Consider the following 24,173-nt stretch of genomic DNA (forward strand, 5'->3'; position numbering starts at 1 on the left):
TAGTGTTGTGTGACCTAACAGGGACCATTAGATTAGATTGATCTAATGGCTTAGATTAGTTTCCAGTTTCTATTTTAAGTTTAGTTTCTATTTGATCATTTGTATATCTATATATAGGCAAGTGCTCAAATACAAAGCAATATTTGAATACAAACTACAAACCAATAACAGCCACATGTTTAATCACTTTCTCTCTCCTCATGTGCACTATGTGTTCATGTATGTATTTTCTCCTTCGTTTTTAATTTGACTTTTCCCGTTAGTCAGTTAACTTTTTTTAAAAAATAACTTCACCATATTTTTCTCCATCTCACACTCATCAATTTGCGTAGCATATTTGCTATATTTTGGCGACAAATCAGTATTTAAACTTACCCGAATTACTAAGCTGAAATCAGTACTATTCCAGACACCAATAGATTTTAGTGATTTTCATAGGCATAATTAGTGATTTATTGCCAAAATATATCAAATATGGTATTCATACTGATTGTTGGAGGATGTAGAAAAATATAATGTAGTTAGATTTTAAAAAGAGTTCACTAATTGACGGGAAAAATTTAATTAAAATGAAGGAAATTAGGTGGAATTGTGTGTGGGAGGGTATATTTAAATTGGGTGTGGTGCAGTTTGTACTTGTATTTTAATGTAGTTTGTATTGGAGTAATACTCTCTCTCTCTTTTTCTCTCTCTCTCTCTCTCTGTATATATATATATATATATATATATATATATATAAGTAACTCTTCTATTAATTTTTTTGAGCAATAAATCAATATGTATTTGTAACTCCCAAATAAAGAGAATTTATTCTTTATTATATTTGATAAATTAAGTCAAATTTACGACATCTCCCACTTGATGTATTTGTCAAATTTTATCAAAGTAGCATAACCCACTTAGTATCTTACCAAATACTTATAATGACCATTACGTTTAAACAACCACTTTTATTCGTAAAAATAATACTCTCCGTGTTATAAACTTAACATCATAAAACTCAAAGTTGGACAAAACCGACCCATGCCCATAAAGAATAAATCTGCTTATATATATACACACATATATATAGTTAAAAGAAAATTATTTAAATAAAACAAGTAATAAAATCCCTCATCCAGGTCACCTCGTGTACGCGAGATGCCGAGACATTCACCTAAATCGCCGTTCGACCTGACCCGACCTGAGTCGAGGCGAGACGACGACTCGCGTGTGTGCGCGCGCGCGACACCAACAATAACAACATGCACACCCACATGCGTTAATAATTTTGAACTGCTCTTGCATATGGGACTATAAAAAGCCACCAAGTCTATATAACCATTTAAATGTGAGACAATTCCCACACACCTTTTTTTTCAAGCAATATACTTCTTATCAATTTCTTTTTAGATTTCACTAAGAAAAATCTTAGACCCAAAACATGAAAGTTTACGTCTTTAGAGCAAGGACCAACTTCGAACAATTAGAATTAGGATATATCGTTAAGACCATGAATTAATCATGCCTTAAACATCCTATTTTTATAATAGGAGGTGGATAATATTGGGCTTGGGCTCAAATCTGCGGTCAATCCATGGACATGTTGTTTCTATAATTTCAATTCGCATTCGATCCGCATTTTATGATTATCCGTAAAGAGAGGTGCGATTGCGAAGGGTGCGATTAATCGGGTTATCTTTACAGCCTTACCACCCAATTTATATCAATTAATACATTCCTAAATATAATAAATATATTTATGAGTAACTCCTCCATTAAATTTTTTTGACCAATAAATCAATATGTATTTGTAACTCCCAAACAAATAGAATTTTTTAATTATATTTGATAAATTAAGTCAAAATTATACCATAAACCATGTTTGTGAACTGTAGTTCTTGGTGCATAGACGATAATTGACAGTTTATCCTCAAGTTTCATTTGTTGCTTCAGTCCTTGGATAAATGTTAAAGAAAAGCGTAGGTAAACAAGTACTAAACAACTGATATTCAAAAAAACAATTTTGTCCAAAATTCTCACAAGTTAATTTCAAAGTCATATTGGACTTACATAGCAAATTAAAAACAAATTTGCCATATCTCTGATAATATAGTTCTAGGCTATGAGATAACTGATCACCTCCTAGGCCTAAAGAATTTCGAAAAAGAAGAACAACAAGATAAAGGGATACGAGAAGGATTAAAAAATTGAATATCCTAGAATTACACTTCTGCAGTATAATTCAATACAATGTAAACACAAATTGAATTCAAATTTCGATGATAATAAAATCTCATAACCATACTTTATACATTTAATTTTCGTTAGAAGTGTAAGTTATGTTAGGATTACATTTAACTCTCAACTATTGCAAGACCACATATTGTTAATCTCACATTGCAACCTTAAAGAAAAATCAACAAGATTATATATATCCTTAACTACCAAGATTTAGTATAAGCGAGAAAATACATTAAATTTAAAAATCTTAATATTAAATGATACGATAAATTGATAATAATGGATTTTGATACAATCATCAATACATCTCTAGTTTTTAATAATTAATCTTGTTAATAAAATGATAAACTTATTCATGGTCGTTGGATCTAGTTTGCAACACTACATAATGGGTGTTACAAAAGTGGAACTCTTCATAATGGAGCATAGTATGTTATGACACTTTCATCAATAATAATATGACAAACAACTAAAATTAATGCAAGTCATTTAGTTAAAAGCAAAACATGCATGGATATTTATGATTTTGACTTTTATCAACAAGTCCATTTTTCCCAAAATATAAATGAATTATTTTACAGATTATCTTCTCATGGAAACAATATATATTCACATTGTAAACTATTGTTATATTTCAATAAACAGAAATTAATTTTAAAATAAGAAAAAAAATAAAGTAACTAAACAGTAAATTAACTCTTTGTAATTGAAGGAATTCATATGTTTTCATTTCTTATATTTTGGTAGGCAAGCTGTATACATCAAGTTATACGTCACAATAACAATCTTAGATATCATTTCAAATACTTATTAGTCAACATATCATAAACTTACTTAAAAAATGAATATTTTGGACCAATTTTTTTGTTAATATTTTTTTGTTATTTTTTTGGTATTTCTTTAATTTAAATTATATTGATTTATATTTTTAAAAATTGATATTATTATTTACACATATAGAATTAAATTAATAACGCTAAAATTAAATGTAAAATCATTACAAAATAAAATACTATTTATAATAAAAGAAACTAAATTAATTCATGTTTTTAAAATTTATGAAAATTTAAAATACAAAAATTCTAAGAAAGCACACAGAATAAAGACCATTAAACCAACTTTGTGTTAGTTTTTCTAAAAATGATAAAATTCACAACATGTAACGCAACAACAGGGCATATGCTTCTGTAATTGACCACAAATAATTTTACTAAGTAGTTATATATCTTTAAAGTAAAGCAATATAAAAAAGTAGATAATAATATTTTATAAATTTAAACGTTATACAATACTAACATAATTAATTACTAACTAAAATATAATTTTACTGGACTTTTCCCTTGCATCCAAAGTCTTCCGTGTAAACTGACGAGCTATTCCTTGACACATTTTAAGCAATACGAGTCTGAAAGACATAAATATCTTCATGACATCATCTCATAGGCCAGTCTATATTATTTAGGAGATAATCAATATATTTGCAGACAAAACACCACAATCAGTTCCATTATCTTGTTTAGGCCAATATGGGTTAACTTGAACAAGTGCAAGTTTGAAACATAATTTATCTTCATCAAGCCAATTAAGCATGTGTGGAATCACATATTCCTAAAAAATAAAAAAAATAATTATAGCAGCATTAAAAAATAATTTGCTAGAAGTTTACAAAAATTAGTGGCATATTAAAAGTTACCGCAATATAAAATTCATCCTTGTATCCTTGGCGCAATGGCCACTCTTCGGTACCATCGAGCAAAAGATCGAGAAGCGTCACTGTCCATGCATTCAATGCCCATATGAACAGAATCTAATGTCCTCTGGTATAAACATGATAATATATATATAGATATATATTTGCAGTCGACGCCCTTCATGTTGTTTACGATAACTTTTAAAGATTTTATGCATACGTTTTGTTTCAGTTTCGAGGTAAAGATGAAGTTTAATTCAATAAAGTTGATCCATTTGCCAAAATATAGGATCCAGGAAAAAAATTGTCTTCTCCTTCAAATTTAGTCCTCTCATCCCTATCCCTCAATAAGCACAAGTATGCATGAATGATTGAACACTCCAATTTACATTCTGGCATTAAAGTCTTTAACTAGTGTTGTTTAAGAGAATAGTTTAGCTTTAGTTGTACAAGTATTTCTGTGATAACACGATAGCTCCACCAATGACTCTTTAACCATTTGACTTTAATATTTTTCAATGGTTTAGTCAATTTTTCCTTAAACTTCACTCCATCTCTCATAACATCTTGTGTCTTTGAGTATAAAAGTCACTGACTATTAATACCAATTTATTAAAATTAATAAGACCAATGAAATACTGATACTTTTATATATACCTAAATAAAATTTTTCTATCAAAATATGCAGGAGTTGTTGAATCCTTTTTAAAAATATTTTGAATATTTTGGTATTGAGTAGATGATGGCAATTTACTGTTCAAAGTTGGTGATTTTTCAAACCCGGCATATAGTGGGGAGTTTGTTTCCCATGCAAAACATCATCATGAAAGAATCTTTTGTCACCATCATGTGACATTAATGAAATTTTCAAAGGAGTACAAGAGGGTGCAGTTGCTTCCACCTCCATAATTTGTTGTGCACAAAATCCTCCTTCCTCTAAACCAAATTATTTTCGGCCTTCATCATATGATGTGCTGAAATAAGGTTCTTCACCTAAACCAAATTCTTCTCGGGCGTCATCATATGAAGTTGGTGGTTTATTGAAATTAGGTCTTCTATATCCAGGACCAGGATGTTTAAGCATAAAAGTGTCATATGGAACAGTAAATATGGAAAGGTTATCATAAAAATAAGGATCTTTAATTTTGAGAGACATCTTCTTGAACATAATCACAGTGACAGGCAAAACACCACAATCAGTTCCATTATCTTGTTTAGGCCAATATGGGTTAACTTAAACAAGTGCAAGTTTAAAACATAATTTATCTTCAGCAAGCTAATTAAGCATGCGTAGAATCACATATTCCTACAAAATAAAAAAAAATTATAGCAGGAATTAAAAAATAATTTTCTAGAAGTTTATCGATATGGTTTCTGAACAGCATTCTGATTATTTCTCCAGCTGAAATTGTTCACATACTGAACAGATTCATTAACAAGAGAACACTGATCCGTAGCATGAGAGCCTGCACAAAGGTCACAGACAATAGCTAGTTGATTTACTCCATAGTTGGCTAAAGAATCGACCTTCATAGACAGCACTTGGAGCTATATTGCAATAGTTGTAGCTGCATCAACTTCCAGAATACCTGCTACCTTCTCAGGCATCATCCTTTGAGTTGGGTTTTGATACTCGTTTGCAGCCATAGATTCAATGAGATTATAAGCATCGGTATAGATTTTGGCCCACAAAGCGCCTCCAGAAGTTGCATCGAGCATGGGCTGAGATTGGGCCCCCAAACAGTTGCAGAAACCAGTGATCACCATCCAGTCAGGCATACCATGATGTGGACACTTTCTCAACATCTCCTTTTAGCACTCCCAAGCTTCGCACATAGATTCTCCTTGTTGCTGCGCAAACTGAGTAAGAGCACTCCTCATAGCTGCAGTCTTGGCAATTGGATAGAACTTCACCAGAAACTTTTGCGCAAGATCTTCCCAAGTAGTGATGGACCCAGCTGGTAAAGAATGTAACCAGTCCTTAGCTTTGTCCCTCAGAGAGATTGGGAAAAGCCTCAGCTTGATAGCCTCATCAGTAACACCATTATATTTGAAGGTACTACAGATCTCGAAAAAATTCATGATATGCATGTTGGGATCTTCAATCGCAGTACCTTCGAAAGAAATAGAATTCTGCACCATCTGAATAGTGCCCGGCTTGATTTCAAAAGTATTGGCCTAAATAGCTGGATGAATAATGCTTGACTGAATGTCATCAATTTTAGGCCGAGAAAAGTCCATAAAAGCTGGATCAGCTTGAACTATACGATCACCCATTATTATAGGTTCTTTATTTTCACTCTCTTTATCTGAATCTTCAAAAACTATCTTCTCCGGAAAGTCAAGAACTGTGTCTATCTCCTCAGCCGTATCTAGATTTCTCTTGCGGGTGCGAGAACGTGTCTGCATAAACGCTTGCTAGAGTACCTGAAACACAACCGGAAGCAGTAAGTAACAAGTCTTAATCAATGAATCCTAATGACCACTGATGGCAAGTACATAAACTAAACAAATTAACACAGAGTCCCCGGCAGCGATGCCAAAAACTTGTTAGGCACAAAGCATGCGCTAAATAAATCACACAAGTATACACGTTCGCAAGTAATATAGAATGATTTCTAGTTCGTTCCCACAGAGACTCTAATTAATTATATTTAATTAACACTTACTCACCAATGTATGATTACTCTTCAATATCAAGACAATAACAATTAAGATTGATTAACTAATATTAAATACGAGAATTAAACACTTAAATTATCAATATTAAACACACATGAGACCATAACTTCATTACTACTTAATTCAATAGTTATTGTTATTGCCCTTAGCATGTAATGGTGATGATATTAATCGAACAACACGAAACTGATAACGCCAACTTTCGTTGTACGAACACCATTCTACCAAGCATGCACAATTAAGATAGAAGTTAAATAGGCATCAATTATGTTGAGACCCTATATGTCTACGGAATTTGACAACATAACGATTTAAGCGCAAGTTATTCATTATGATTACACAGGGCAAGTAAAACGGTTAGAGTTACCCACTAATCATGCATAAAATACATGAACCTATGCTAGCATGGCAAGTTCTAAATCTCAAGATTCACTGTCGCTTCACTAGAGATTAACAATCTATCTTACATGTTCGCGACGCACATAAGACGAATAAGCACAACCTATGCTAGATATCATATAATCACCACATACCAGGGTATTAAACAATTAACTAAAGAAATCCATAGTAAATCCGCTATGATCCCATGATCACGATTAGCCCATAATTGAACTCATCGTCACCATGGGTTCATATGAAAACATGATAATAACACAACGATATAAACTAATAAAAATACTTAATAAACAAAAAAGTACGTCACAAGAGTATTAAGGTTCAAAGAGTAAAAAAAACTAGCATCCACTGTTACAACGAATTAAAAGAATCACAAGATAAACGTATGCTTCCTCTTCTTCATTGTTGTGTGCTAAAACGGTCTTCTTGATCTTCTCTCCTTGTTACTTGTTGTTGAAAACGTCTCCCCAATAGGTTTATATAAGAGTCCAAAAGAACCAGCGTTAATAGAAGCCCAATAGAACTCGAATTATAAATTCCAGAATCTGATTTTCCGCACCCAGGCGGCTGCCTGCATTTACCACGCGGGAGCCTGCTACCAGGCGGTCGCCTGCTCCTTCCAGGCGGGCGCCTGCAACCCTTCTGGAAAATTCTTAGGTTTGCTTCTGATTTTTCTGAATTCTTCGCACAACTTTCCAAGACTGATCCCAAGCACTTCTTTAGGCTTATTTTGATGAAAACCTCCTATTTAAGCAAGTTATACCTTGAAATGCAAAAACACTCGAAAACGCGTCAAATACACAAAATACTCGAGATCAAGACACCAATTCAAGCCATTATGAGACTATCTAAGTGGTATAAAATGCCACTTATCACACCCCCAAACTTAAATCGATGCTTGTCCTCAAGCAACACAGACTCAAAAACTAAATAAAACATGCATGAATGCAAACTATATGAATGCAACGATCCCCATCGCGATGACTAAACCAACCAACACATGACATATCAACAAATGCAATTAGGCAACTAAAGATCAATCAAATCACGCAAGCTAACATACAACTAGAAATGTGGTGTGTGCGAATGCTTAACAGATATGCTTCGAAACTAGATCAATCACCATAACTTAATTATCCTCAAGGCAATCACAAGATTATACAAAAAATATATTGTAGACACAAAATGACTTATAACACTTCAAGATCATTGAAGTTTATTGCGGAATCATGCTTTTATTCAACACATAAACAAATGCTTATTTGATCGGGCAATGAGTGAGGTCCACAAAAGACTTATGCAATGGTATCCATCTAGCGAGTGTTAGGTTAGCGGATCCTAGACTATAAAAGCCTTAGGTCACTAGGCACAAAGTCCCCTAAGAACTTAATAACTCGAATACCAAAGAGCTCACTCGTGACCAATTGTGTAATAAACCATATTTTTTTTCTTTTCTTTATTTTTTTTTCTATTTTTTCTATTTTTTTTCAATTTCTGAGCGAGTGCGTTTCGCTCCATCTTGCTCAACCCTAGACTACTCGTATACAATACGAGCCGGCTACTAGCTATTTGACGCCTAGCCACACTAGCAATGAATTCCAATTTTATCTTTTCATGCCTTTTATCATTAAGAGCCTATCATGCATTCTAAGCATAAGCAATAGATTAACCTCAAAAACCATCAAACCATGAAAATAATCTAGTCCTTAAGTATACTCTAAGACTTAGTGAAATTACAAGTGTTTCTAGCATGCATGCCAACCTAACAAGATTCAACATCACTCTAGCGCTATCACTATACTCGCATCAATATCACATATCAATTGATAAAGCAACAAAAAAGGGATCATGGTATATGCATGAGCTATATGACATGATAAATAAAGCTATAAAATAAAAAAAATCTATATAAAAAAACTACATGGCAAAAATATGCAACTATATGAACTAAACTAACATGAAAATGCAACTACATGAAACACACACAAATGCGTTCCTTAACTACCACCCCCAAACTTAAAATCTTCACTGTCCCCAATGAAGGTAATAGAAAGGAACACAGGGTATACCTACTCAGAAGAATCATCATCATCATCAGCACCCTCAGAGGGTGGAGTGTCAGGAGGTGGATAAGTAGAATCCTTACCCAAAACGGGTCACTGAATGTCAGCTCCAAGGCCTCTAAATGCAGTCCCTAGTGCTAGGGTGAGCTCCTGCACAAACCTACTCTGCGACTCATACATCGCATCCATCCTCCTGGAAAGCCTCCTGTACTTGACATCAGCCAATCCCGAACCATCTTCTCCCTGGGCTCTCTAAGAACCTGCCTCCTCCTGAGCCTGACTGAACCTAGCCATGGTAGCACCAGCTGCTAAACGTCCTCCTGGGAGGTGATATCCCAAACCATGTGACTCGGGCTCTCCACACATCCACTCATGTATCGCATTCATCATCGGTGGATTAATAGGAGCGGTCGGCATCTGCAACTGCTCATAAGAAGGCCACTAGACTCCAACTGCCTTGCACAACTTGGTGATAATAGAGGCATACAGGATAGAGTACTGCGACTTCCCCCTCAAAAACTTCAAAACCCTTGGTAGATGAACTCACCATGGTCCACATAATACTCATCATTTAGAATCCCCCACAACAACCTCGCCCTCTCAACTGTAACCTCATGTGCATGCGAAGAAGGCAGAATATTAGCACAAATAAATGCATTCCAAGTACGAGCATACCTTTTTATCGCGACAGCAGGGAAATAACGATAATCGTTGGATCCTCTCTTAAACTTCCATACTGTACCCGGCTGACAGAGAGTAGCAATAATCAAGTCTGAATCAAAATCCTCAGGGGCCTTTTCATTCCAATTCTCCTCTTGAGGTTTCCTTTGTCGCTGCCCAATAACATGGCGAATCACCTCGGGCTGATAATCAACAGTAAGCCCACGAACAACAGAAAACCCATTCTTGTCGGCCTTGGCATTCGCATAGAACTTGCGAACAACACTCAGCGGGACCGCCTCACGTGACTCGCAGAAAGTAATATATCCCTTTTCAGCAATCATCGGTAACAATTCACCATCCCTCCCCGTTGGCAAAAACCCCCTCTCCTTCATAATCGGTTTAGTAAGCAGCTTGACATACTCCTCTTCAGCAGCCCTATCCAAAAATCGGGGCCTCGCAGCAGTACTCCTCGAAGAATCAGTAGCAGTCGGATTGGTACTGCTGCTACCCATAGTTCTTGATCTCTTTGGGGCCATGGAAACTGAGAATTAGAGTTGAAGAGTTGTGTTTTGTGTGTAGGAGAGAGTTTGTAGAGTTTAAAGTGTATGGGAAGTGTATGGAGAGGTTGTATGTATATATAGGGTAAGATTAGGGTTAAAAATTGATTAGGAGTGGGGATTGTGGCTAAGTTGTAGAAGGAAATCGTGGGTAATGGGGTAATGGTGTTGTGGTTTGTGTTTTTGAATTTTGTGTGTTTTTTGTTTTTTTATAGGCTAAAAACCGCAACATTTTTCTGATTTTTTTGGGTTTTTGGATAGTACTAAATTCTAAGGGATCCTATGGTTTCATATCTTGGGTTTCCTCCCAAGAAGCGCTTCTTTTACGTCATTAGCTTGACGTAGAGTAATGCAATCAAGTGGACAGTAAAATGGCACTAACCACTTCACGGTTTGTCGTATCCCCATAATAGTGCTTCAATCTCTAACCATTTACTTTGAATGCTTGGCCCTGATCGTTCTCAAAAATCTCCACCGCTCCATGTGGAAACGCAGTTTTGACGATAAATGGTCCAGACCACCTTGATTTCAACTTTCCAGGAAAAAGTCGGAGACGAGAGTTGAATAGAAGAACTTGTTGCCCCGACACGAATGACTTAGGAGATAGCTTCCTGTCATGCCACCTTTTTACTTTTTCCTTGTACATTTTGTTGTTTTCGTATGCTTGAAGTCGAAATTCATCAAGTTCATTTAACTGAAGCATTCGCTTCTTCCCAGCTGCATCTAGATCAAGGTTTAACTTCTTCAATGCCCAATAAGCCTTATGCTCAAGCTCCGCAGGTAAATGGCATCCCTTACCATATAAAAGTTGAAACAGGGACATCCCAAGTGGAGTCTTGTATGCTGTTCTATAAGCCCAAACAGCTTCATTGAACTTCAAAGACCAATCTTTCCTTGACGGACAAACGACTTTCTCTAGAATGCGCTTGATCTCTCTATTCGACACTTCAGCTTGATCATTAGTTTGCGGATGATAGGAAGTAGCAATGCGATGATTCAGATTATAGCGTTGCATCATAGAAGTGAACTTACGATTACAGAAATGCGATCCTTCATCACTTATGATAACTCGTGGCATTCCAAACCTTGTGAATATCTGCTTATACAGAAAACTCAACACTACCTTTGCATCATTAGTCGGCAGAGCCTTGACTTCTACCCATTTCAAGATATAATTGACTGACAGCAAGATGTACTGATTATTACAGGACGAGATAAATGGTCTCATGAAATCGATTCCCCAAACATCGAAGACCTCAACTTCAAGCATCACATTTAAAGGCATCTCATCCTTTCTGGTAAGATTCCCAACTCTTTGGCAACAATCACACCTTAAAACGAACTGATGTGCATTCTTACACAAAGTAGGCCAGAAAAAACCTGCTTGAAGAATACGAGCTGCTGTCTTTTTACCACCATAATGTCCATCATAAACTGTGGAATGATAGTCTCGTAATATCCCCTCCGTCTCACAGAATGGGATACATCTCCTGATGATCTGGTCAGCTCCTTGTCTAAACAAATATGGTTCATCCTACATGTACAACTTCACCTCATGTAGAAACTTCTTCTTTTGGGCCGCATTCATGTTAGGAGGCATTATATTGCTAACAAGATAGTTCACAATGTCTGCGAACCATGGCTCTTCCTCTTGAATTGCGAACAAATGCTCATCCGGAAAAGATTTGTTGATCAATATCTTATCATGTGAAGTAGAATCAGGATTCTCCAATCTAGAGAGATGGTTAACTACTTGATTTTTAGTACCTTTTCGATTCTTGATCTCTAACTCGAATTCCTGTAGCAAGAGCACCCAACGAATAAGTCTAGGCTTCGAATCCTTCTTTGAGACCAGATAGCGGATGGCAGCATGATCCGTAAACACTGTCACCTTTGTCCCAAGTAGATAAGATCGAAATTTTTTGAAACAAAAAATTATAGCCAAGAGCTCCTTCTCAGTAGTGGTGTAGTTCAGTTGAGCTCCATTTAGCGTCTTACTAGCATAGTAGACCAAATGAAAGATATTAGACTTCCGCTGCCCAACAACTGCTCCCACTGCATAATCACCTGCATCACACATCATCTCAAAAGGTTCTCTCCAATTAGGTGCCGAAATAACTGGTGCAGTGATCAAAATCTTCTTGAGAGTCTCAAATGCTGCCAAACATTCATCATCAAATTTCAAGGGCACATCTTTCTCGAGCAAGTTGCACAACGGCTTAGATATCTTAGAGAAGTTCTTAATGAAACGCCGATAAAAACCCGCATGAACAAGAAAACTACGGATTCTTTTCACAAAAATAGGTGGCGGAAGATTTTCAATGACTCCCGCCTTGGCTTTATCCACCTCAAGATCCTTACTAGAGACCTTATGCCCAAGAATGATGCCTTGCTGCACCATGAAGTGACATTTTTCCCAATTGAGCACCAGATTGGTTTCTACACACCTTTTGAGCACCAAACGGAGATTATTCAAGCATTCATCATACGAATGTCCAAAGACGGAGAAGTCGTCCATGAACACTTCGACATTATTTCCAATCATATCAGAGAATATAGCCATCATGCATCTCTGAAAAGTGGCAGGTGCACCACATAAGCCAAAAGAAACTCTGCGGAAAGCAAAACGTGCCAAATGGACAAGTGAAAGTAGTCTTCTCTTGATCTTCTGGTGCAATGCAAATCTGATTGTAGCCCAAATAGCCATCCAGAAGACAATAATACTCATGACCAGCCAACCTATCAAGCATCTGATCTATAAATGGAAGAGGGAAGTGATCCTTCCTTGTGGCTTTATTCAACTTTCTGTAGTCCATGCATACCCTCCATCCTGTGACTGTTTGAGCGGGGATGAGCTCGTTCTTCTCATTTGCTACCATAATAATACCTCCTTTCTTAGGTACACATTGCACGGGATTCACCCAAGAACTGTCAGAAATAGGATATATAATTCCTGCATCTAGCCACTTTAGAATTTCTTTCTTCACCACTTCTTTCATGATAAGACTAAGCCTTCGCTGTTGCTCAACAGTCGGCTTGCTACCTTCCTCTAGCAGAATTTTATGCATACAGTACAAAGGGATGATCCCTTTTATATCTGCTATAGTCCATCCAATTGCCGATTTGAATTCTCTTAAAATCCTGAAGAGCTTATCCTCATCACTATCTGAAAGGTCAAATGCAATAATAACAGGTAAAGTAGATGCATCACCTAAAAAAACATACCTCAAGTGTTCAGGAAATGGTTTAAGCTCCAAAGTAGGTGCTTCCTCAATAGATGGTTGGAGCTTTCCCTCAGCATTCTTGAGATCAGTATTACCAAGAGATTCAAATGACATGTCTAGCTTTCATTTCCAAGGAGAAGCATTTAGATATTGTAACTGCTCATTGCCTTCCTCATCATCACTGTCAAATTCCCCCAATAAGGCTTTTTCTAAGGCATCAGACCTTAGCACATGATCAAGTTCTTAAATAACTGCAGAATCGACCAAATCCATCTTGAAGCACTCCTCATCTTCCGTAGGGAATTTCATTGCATTGAACATATTGAATATCACATCCTGATCTTGCACCCTCATAGTAAGTTCACCCTTTTGCACATCTATCAAGGTACGGTCTGTAGCCAAGAAAGGTCTTCCCAAGATTATGGGAATCTTCTTATCTTCCTCGAAATCCAGAATGACAAAGTCTGCAGGAAAGATGAGCTTGTCCACCTTTACTAGCACGTCCTCCATGATGCCTCGTGGGTATGTAATAAAATGATCAGCCAATTGTAGAGATATGTAGGCGGGCTTCGGATCAGGCAAATTCAGCTTTTTGAAGATAGATAACGGCATCAGATTGATGCTTGATTCCAAATCGAAAAGGCACTTGTCGAATGACAACTTGCCAATGGTGCAAGGAATGGTGAAGCTACCTGGATCCTTAAGCTTTGGAGGTAACTTTTGTTGCAGCACAACACTGCACTCTTCCGTCAGAGCAATGGTATCAAGATCATCCAGTTTCACCTTCCTTGAAAGAATACCTTTCATGAATTTCGCATAACTAGGCATTTATTCCAGAACCTCAGCGAAAGGTATGTTGATGTGAAGTTTCTTGAACACCTCCAGAAACTTACCAAATTGCTTGTCCAGCTTTTGTTTTTGCAATCTCTTAGGAAAAGGTGGTGGAGGATAGAGCTGTTTCTCCCATGTATTACCCTCAGGCAGAGTATGTTCAACAGTAGTCTTCCTTGGTTCCCCCTCTTTCTTCTTTTGCTTTTCTTCTTCATCTACAACTTCAACTTCTCCATCTTTTGCTTTTTCAGCATGAGCAACTTTTCCAGACCTTAAGGTGATAACTTTGACTTTTTATTTAGCTTCCTTCCTGCCTGGCACTTCAGTATCGCTGGGAAATATGCTAAGTTGATGATTGAGCAAGGCATTGGCTATTTGTCCAATTTGATTTTCCAAGGTCTTGATAGAAACAGCCTGACTTTTGCACAACGGCTTTAACTCCTCAAAATCAGCACTAGAAGGTGGAGCAGCACCTCCTTGTTAAGGATATTGTTGCCTTTGAGCATATTGATGAGGTTGCTGGAATCCAGGTGGATTAAACTGTTTACTTGCAGCTTGCTGATATGGTTGCTGATATGGTTGCTGAACAGTATTCTGACTATTGCTCCAGCTGAAATTGGGATGATTTCTGTTATTAGGATGATAAGTAGCGGGCACAGGCTGCTGCGATCTCTGAAAATTATTCACATACTGAACAGATTCATTAATAAGAGAACACTCATCCGTAGCATGAGAGCCTGCACAAAGCTCACAGACAATAGCTAGTTGATTTACTCTATAGTTGGCTAAAGAATCAACCTTCATAGACAGCGCTTGGAGCTGCGCTGCAATAGCTGTAGCTGCATCAACTTCCAGAATACCTGCTACCTTCCCAGGTATAATCCTTTGAGTTGGGTTTTGATACTCATTTCTAGCCATAGTTTCAATGAGATTACAAGCCTCAGTATAGCTTTTGGCCCACAAAGCGCCTCCAGAAGCTGCATCGAGCATGGGCCGAGATTGGGCCCCCAAACCATTGTAGAAACTAGTGATCACCATCCAGTCAGGCATACCATGATGTGGACACTTTCTCAACATCTCCTTGTAGCACTCCCAAGCTTTGCACATATATTCTCCTTGTTGCTGCGCAAACTGAGTAAGAGCACTCCTCATAGCTGCAGTCTTGGCCATTGGATAGAACTTTACCAGTAACTTTTGCGCGAGATCTTCCCAAGTAGTGATCGACCCAGCTGGTAAAGAATATAACCCGTGCTTAGCTTTGTCCTTCAGAGAGAATGGGAAAAGCCTCAGCTTGATAGCCTCATCGGTAACACCATTATATTTGAAAGTACTACAAATCTCGACAAAATTCCTGATATGCATGTTGGGATCTTCAGTCGCATCACCTCCGAAAGAAACAGAATTCTGCATCATCTGAATAGTGCCCGGCTTGATTTCAAAAGTATTGGCCAGAATAGCCGGATGAATAATGCTTGACTGAATGTCATCAATTTTAGGCCGAGAAAAGTCCATAAGAGCTGGATCAGCTTGAACTATACGATCACCCAATGTTATAGGTTCTTTCTTTTCACCCTCTTTATCCGAATCCTCAAAAACTATCTTCTCTGGAAAGTCAAGAGCTGTGTCTGTCTCCTCAACCGTATCTAGATTTCTCTTGCGGGTGCGAGAATGTGTTTGCATAAACGCTTGCTAGAGTACCTGAAACACAACCGGAAGCAGTAAGTAACAAATCTTAATCAATGAATCCTAATGACTACTGATGGCAAGTACATAAAATAAACAAATTAACACCGAGTCCCCGACAGTGGCGCCAAAAACTTGTTAGGCACAAAGCATGCGCTAAATAAATCATGCAAGTATACGCGTTCGCAAGTAATATAGAATGATTTCTAGTTCGTTCCCACAGAGACTCTGATTAACTATATTTAATTAACACTTACTCACCAATGTATGATTACTCTTCATTGTCAAGACAATAACAATTAAGATTGATTAACTAATATTAACTATGAGAATTAAACACTTAAATTATCAATATTAAACACACATGAGACCCTAACTTCATTACTACTTCATTCAATAGTTATTGTTATTACCCTTAGCATGTAATGGTGATGATATTAATCGAACAACACGAAACTGATAAATGCCAACTTTCGTTGTACGAATACCATTCTACCAAGTATCCATAATTAAGATAGAAGTTGAATAGACATCAATTATGTTGAGACCCTATATATCTCCAGAATTTGACAACATAACGATTTAAGCACAAGTTATTCATTATGATTACACAGGGCAAGTAAAACGGTTATAGTTACCCACTAATCATGCATACAATACATGAACCTATGCTAGCATGGCAAGTTCTAAATCTCAAGATTCACTGTCGCTTCACTAGAGATTAACAATCTATCTTACATGTTCGCGACGCACATAAGACGAATAAGCACAACCTATGCTAGATATCATATAATCACCACATACCAGGGTATTAAACAATTAACTAAAGAAATCCATAGTAAATCCGCTACGATCCCATGATCACGATTAGCCCATAATTGAACTCATCGTCACCATGGGTTCATATGAAAACATGATAATAACACAACGATATAAACTAATAAAAATACATAATAAACAAAGAAGTACGTCACAAGAGTATTAAGGTTCAAATCGTAAAGAAAACTAGTATCCACTGTTATAATGAATTAAAAGAATCACAAGATAAACGTATGCTTCCTCTTCTTCATTGTTGTGTGCTAAAACGGTCTTCTTGATCTTCTCTCCTTGTTACTTGTTGTTGAAAACGTCTCCCCAATAGGTTTATATAAGAGTCCAGAAGAACCAGCGTTAATAGAAGCCCAATAGAACTCGAATTATAAATTCCAGAATCTGATTTTCCGCACCCAGGCGGCTGCCTGCATTTACCACGCGGGCGCCTGCTACCAGGCGGTCGCCTGCTCCTTCCAGGCGGGCGCCTGCAACCCTTCTGGAAAATTCTTAGGTTTGCTTCTGATTTTTCTGAATTCTTCGCACAACTTTCCAAGACTGATCCCAAGCATTTCTTTAGGCTTATTTTGATGAAATCCTCCTATTTAAGCAAGTTATACCTGAAATGCAAAAACACTCGAAAACGCGTCAAATACACAAAATACACAAGTTCAAGACACCAATTCAAGCCGTTATGAGATGCTCTAAGTGGTATAAAATGCCACTTATCACACTTCAATTTACATTTTGGCATTAAAGTCTTTAACTAGTGTTATTTAAGAGAGTAGTTTAGCTTTGGTTGTACAAGTGTTTCTGTGATAACACGATCGCTCCACCATTGACTCTTTAAACATTTGACTTTAATATCTTTCAATGGTTTAGTCAATTCTCCCTTAAACTTTAATCCATCTCTCATAACATCTTGTGTCTATGAGTATAAAAGTCATTGACTATTAATACCAATTTATTAAAATTAATATGACCAATAAAATACTGATACTTTTATATATACCTGAAGAAAATTGTTTATCAAAATATGCAGGAGTTGTTGAATCCTTTTTAAAAAATATTTCAAATATTTTGATATTGAGTAAATGATGACAATTTACCAGTTCAAAGTTGGTGATTTTTCAAACCCGGCATATAGTGGGGGAGTTTGTTTCCAATGCATAATATCATCATGAAAGAATCTTATGTCACCATCATGTGAATTTGATGAAATTTTCAAAGGAGTACAGGAGGGTGTAGTTGCTTCCACCTCAATAATTTCTTGTGCACAAAATCCTCTTTCCCTTAAACCAAATTCTGTTCGGCCTTCATCATATGATGTGCTGAAATAAGGTTCTTCACCTAAACCAAATTCTTCTCGAGCGTCATCATATGAAGTTGATGGTTTATTGAAATTAGGTCTTCTATATCCAGGACCATGATGTCTAAGCATAAAAGTGTCATATGAAACAGTAAATATGGTAAGGTTATCATAAAAATAAGGATCTTTGATTTTGAGAGACATCTTCTAGAACATAGTCATAGTGGCTTGAATCTGCATTGAAAAAAAAGAATGGTTAAAGAACAAATGATCATAGGACTAAATATAAAAATATTATTTTTATTTTAGATAAATATAATTATAATTTTTTAAATATAAATATAAATTTATATATCTATAATTAAATAAGATTCAATCTGAATTCTTACAATTTTTACATAAAAGATATGTTTTTATTCCTAAAGGCATTATATATAATTGGGACAAACAAAAATGATATAAAGTAAAAAAAATGAATGCCACCTATTTTTATTTTAAATTATAGGAAAGTTATATTTCCTAGGACTGTGCCTAAGCCAAGTTGCACTACTATAAAATCTGTCTATTGTCACCTATTTTTTCATCTAAAAAAATATATTTTTGAAATTTAAATTAGAAAAAAATAGAGATGAACTAGGAATACTTAAATTAGAATAATTAATATCTATTAAAGAGATTTTCAAAATAATTAAAGTCTACAAATTGATATAGTCTGATATATATTAAATAAAATAAGTTCATGAAATTATTTAGTAGCTTAATTTAAAAGCTAGTCCATTAAAATGTTCTAACAGTAATGATTAAAAACTGAACATGACAAAACAAAAAGATAACTATACAAGTTTGGTTACTAATAAAAAAACTTATTTCAAAATTTAAAATTAAGTATTTGTAATTTTTTTTTTAAAAAAAAATAGTACATATCACATCATATGCTTTAGGATTATTGAAGTGATCTTGGGGTTGCTGTTTTTCTGAGTATTTATATTATACCGGATTGATCCTTACTTTTGTGATTCCCCATTACCAAGACATATAATCACCAATATCACATTGTAGATCACCTCTCACTATTCCCACACCTTCATATTCCAAACGGTTCCATTCATCAACATATTTACCATAGATAGATCTGTAGAATTTAAATGGAACCTTTCATTTCCTCAAATTATCCATACTAGCATAAATCTCGTGCAATGCACGGGTTTACATTAATATTTTAAATTTTTATTTATCAAGTTATATTATATTTTTTAAATATTTATATAAATATATAATGATTATAAATTTATAATAAAAATAATAGAATAACGTGTGGTCGTAATTTAGTAGAATAAATAGACTATTTCTAGTAGTTTAGCATATATGTAATACTATTATTTATATCTTTTAATAATAGGATAAGTTGTATTCGTAGTTTAGTATGATAAATATACTATATTTAGTAGTAGTTTAATAATTTAGTAGTTTATTAGATATATAACACTATTTATCTATTTTTGTAATAATCAAAATTAGGGAATTATCGTTGAACCAAACCGTTGAACCAAATTATCTCTATTCCGGCTATTATAATATAGTATAGATTTACCGGGGACAGAGGTATGTGTTTTTGCATGCCAAATTATCTTAACACTCTATCCGGCATTTAATACTCTATCGTACCAAAACAAATGAGATGAACCAAACTCATTCCATAATTATTTAGCACCAAAAATTCTACAGTTTCATAGAATGTAATGTAGGGCTCCAAAGTTAACCAATCTATATTAAAATTATCAAACATCCCACGATAAGTAAGTGATGATGTGGATTCTCACATTGATCATGAATATCAACCGAAAAACCCCATGTTTTAACCCTAGGTAACATTGAATCTGTATTTATGGCTCTTTTAGGGCGGCTTGGTAGTAATCGTTCATATGCCCATAACTGAATAAGAGTAACAGAACCAGTGATTGATTTACCATTTCTTCTACTTGTTGAGTATAATTTACTATACAAGTAGCCCAATACCGCGACGCCTCATGCATATTTATCGATCATCTCGGGTTTTTACAAAACTTGTAGGTATTTGTTATGAATCACTCCCTTTGACTTTGTTGGAGATAATATAGCATCACACAAGTAAAATATATATGCACGTGTATATAATAGAATTGTTTGTTTATCGTTAGAAGGACACTTACAATACGTGTCCCTCAACCATGCTAAATCTATCTCACCCTTTCTTATATAATGACTAGACAACTCTTCTTTACTCAACGATGAATCAAACCATTGACTAACCCAATAACTCACAGGATCATATTGTTTCTCAAAAATTATAGGAATGCCCGAAATAGGAAGACCTAAAATCATATAAACATCTTCTAATGTTATTATCATTTAACCAAATAAAAAATGAATGAGTTGGTCTCGGGGTGCCATATTTCGACCAAAGCACCGACGAGACTTACGTCATTTGTAATATGGTTCGTGGATAAACAAATATGCTAAAACCCCAGTTACTTAATAACTCAACTTGTTAATCAGGTAAAATCCATTAATCAAGTCCCGAAGTCATTTCCCGGACTTGAAGTTTTCCACGATCAACTCCTTTCCAAATATCTGTACTAACATGATTAATTTTTTTTATCATAAAGCATTGAATTACAACTTGGACCGCATGGAAATATTGACATATCTACAATAATAAACAAAAATAATTCATAAGTATGTGTGAATGACAGGGTAATATGAAGTTACAAAATAATTTCTTTTTTACAATATTGACATAAAAATTTAACCTGAAATTAACACTCTCCAGGCTCTTCTATTTGATTGGTAAAGTTGTGAAAATATTATATAATTAAGTTTGGTCTCAAAGAAGATAAACGGATGAATGTGTATAATATGGTGTATGTTTCAAACACGTATATAAGGAAGTTAGGGAAGAAAATATATATATATATATATATATATATATATGTCTAAAGTGGGAGCACTTTACCTCACTTTAACTCATCATGCATGCTTGTAGGAATATTTTATACTTTGCATGCTTGCAGGAAAATTCTTTACCTTAACAGAGGAATAACATCTACTTTATTGTGGACATTAATAGTTAACTCCTACTCATTGATAATAATAACAACGAATATAATCTTCTGACAAGGCGTATCGAAACAACCTCATTTTAGGAAGCTCAATATATAGTTAAGCTCCTGAAGTACTGAATATAATCCTTCCCGATTATGGTGCTTTTACTTCTACAATCATTTTATATTAATTTTTACTTTTACTTACTTCTGAAAAAAGCATCTGTAAATGAACAAAGATAAGATATTTCTAAAATCGGTTTTTCCGTGGTAAGCACATGGACACACAATAAGCACACACTTCTATAATTTTGGCTTGTTTTCATTGGTCAACACTTCTTAATAATAATGGACCCCCGGCATTCACAACAACTACTCCAAATTTATAAATTTTAGTGCTTATCATGTGTTCATGGATACACGCTAGAAAAACCCTTCTAAATTAACCCATCAACAACATTTTGTAGCGTGTTGTATGTTATACTTCCAAGAAAGTACACTTTGATCTGTCTTATTATACTTCCATTGAAAATTTTTTTTTGACATGTTGCTAATGAGTGATGGGTTTCGTAAAATATAAAAATATTTAACTAAATTTATTAAATAAAGCACCGGACAACTTACAATTTGGCATGAAAGGGTTGATTTTTCAAAAATATATACCTATTATTGATTTTGTAAATTATGGGCATTTTGATATTATCTTTTGAGAATACGAAAGTTGTCCGTTATTTTTTAAAAAATGAATTAAACAAAGTTGTGTCAAATTATAAAAAATTATCTAATTTTTTCATTTTTAAATATTTAACTTCCTAATTTAAGGGTTAGAGTATTGAATATATAATTTAGGTTATAGAATTTCGTGTTTAGGTTATAAAATTTATGGTTTACGTAAGTATAACATGAGAAAATGATGTATGGTTATTTCACTATACTTTATTTTCTATAAAAAATTATCCTAGAATATCCCTTTCTTATAAAATTATGTACATGGTTAGAGATATCATAATAATTTTATTATTACATTATTTTCACAAAATAAAGTTGTGTCAAATTTAAAAATTATATATTTTTTCATCCTTAAATATTTAACTATATAATTTAATTTAGAGTATATAATATATAATTTAGGGTTTAGGTAAGTAGAATACTTTTTTATGAGTTATGGTTATTTGTAGTTGTGATTGTACTTCATTTTCTAAAAAAATATTATCCTAGAATATCCATTTCTTATCAAATTATGTACTCCTCTGTCCCATTCATTTCTATACACTTTCCTTTTTTGTATGTCCTATTCAATTCTATATATTCCAAATCTTATCCAAAATAGTAAAATTATAAAATATAAAAATTAATCACACCCACTTACATCCACCCATTTTCATCCACTACACCCATTATATACATTAAATATTGATTGGACCCACCACTTTACCCACTATTTTTATTTTTTCTCACTAAATTACACATTTTCTTAACCTCCGCGCTCAAACAATTTGTATACAAATCAATGGGACGGAGGGATTACATGGTTATAGATGTCACAATAATTTTATTAACATTACTTCCACAAAACAAAGTCGTGTCAAATATGAAAAAATTATCTAATTTTCTTATCCTTTAATATTTAACATTATGGTATAGAATTTATGATTTAGGGTATACGGTTTAGATAAGTAGAACATTTTTTTTATGATTTATGGTTATTTGTAGTTGTGACTATACTTCATTTTCTATAAAAATATCATCCTAGAATATTCATTCCTTATCAAATTATGTACATGGTTAGATATGTCACAATAATTTTATTATCATTATTTCCACAAAACAAAGTTGTGTCAAACATGAAAAAATTATCTAATATTTTCATTCTTAATTATTTAACATTAGGGTATAGAATTTAGGATTTAAGGTTTAGGTAAGTAGAATTTTTTTTTATGATTTATGGTTATTTGTTGTTGTGACTATACTTCATCTTGTGTAAAAACATTATCCTAGAATAGCTGTTATTCCCTAACAATACAACAAGAATTACAGAAGAAGGTTGAATGTAAATCTGGCTATTTTTTCAAGATTTTAAAAACTGTTCAAACTTGATATATATAAGTGTTTGATTTGTAGAGTGCGGAATGAAAGAATTATATAAATCAAAACACAAAGTAATAAGAGCACAAGCTTTTAAAACTTTCTGGTGGATTTGAATGTATCCACCAGATATATATATATGTGTATATATATATCAGTTTGAGAACTCTGTATAGCTTAAAATTGCTCACAGCTGCTTTACAAGTAGAACAAACAAACTATAGAGAAATTCTTAACAAGTACAACTTTTTCTATCTCTCGTTAAAATGTGTTTGCTTAGTTGAATTTTCTACTAGATACACTTGGTTTATATATCACCAAGTTTACATGACAATAAGACAAGATAATAAAACAAACATATCTAGTCTAACTCCATGCTGCTTCACTACTCTATTACAGCATCTTTGAATATCTTCACAATTGCATGGAAATGGTAGTGCTTTTTTGTTCACAAATTCCTGCTTAACAGGCTGCCACATTCCTTTTGTAAACACCCAATGCATGTGACTGTGTTGTCACTGTCAACATATATTTGAATTTGATCATCCGTCGGGTACATGTTTGCCATCCGTCGGGAAGCTTTGTTGATCATCCGTCGGGTACATGTTTGTCTTCCGTCGGGAAGCTTTGTTGATCATCCGTCGGGTACATGTTTATCATCCTTTGGGAATCTATTTGTCACTTGACTCTATTTCACTTATACAAAATTATAAGACATCTTATATTTATAATTAATCAACCTATTCTGCATATCCACTAGTAGTCAACATGACTCATATACTCCTATAGAATCTACACAAAGTTGTTTGCATAAATGTGCTAGAATACTTATTTGTTACATAAGCTACTCACCCGGTGGATGTCAATTTGTCATCCG

At 34.4% G+C, this 24,173-nt stretch overlaps 2 non-coding genes across 2 annotated transcripts; both read left to right on the top strand.

The window, feature by feature from the left end:
- Window positions 1-5,690: 5,690 nt before the first annotated feature.
- Window positions 5,691-5,797, top strand: LOC141722598 (small nucleolar RNA R71). Its single transcript, XR_012575609.1, has one exon. It is a non-coding gene; the product is annotated as a small nucleolar RNA R71 (small nucleolar RNA).
- A 9,580-nt stretch (window positions 5,798-15,377) lies between these two features.
- On the top strand, window positions 15,378-15,484 carry LOC141722744 (small nucleolar RNA R71). The gene has a single exon (XR_012575749.1). It is a non-coding gene; the product is annotated as a small nucleolar RNA R71 (small nucleolar RNA).
- Window positions 15,485-24,173: the final 8,689 nt, after the last annotated feature.

Source organism: Apium graveolens, chromosome 4 (genome assembly GCF_009905375.1).
Source record: "Apium graveolens cultivar Ventura chromosome 4, ASM990537v1, whole genome shotgun sequence".
Lineage (NCBI taxonomy): Eukaryota > Viridiplantae > Streptophyta > Magnoliopsida > Apiales > Apiaceae > Apium > Apium graveolens.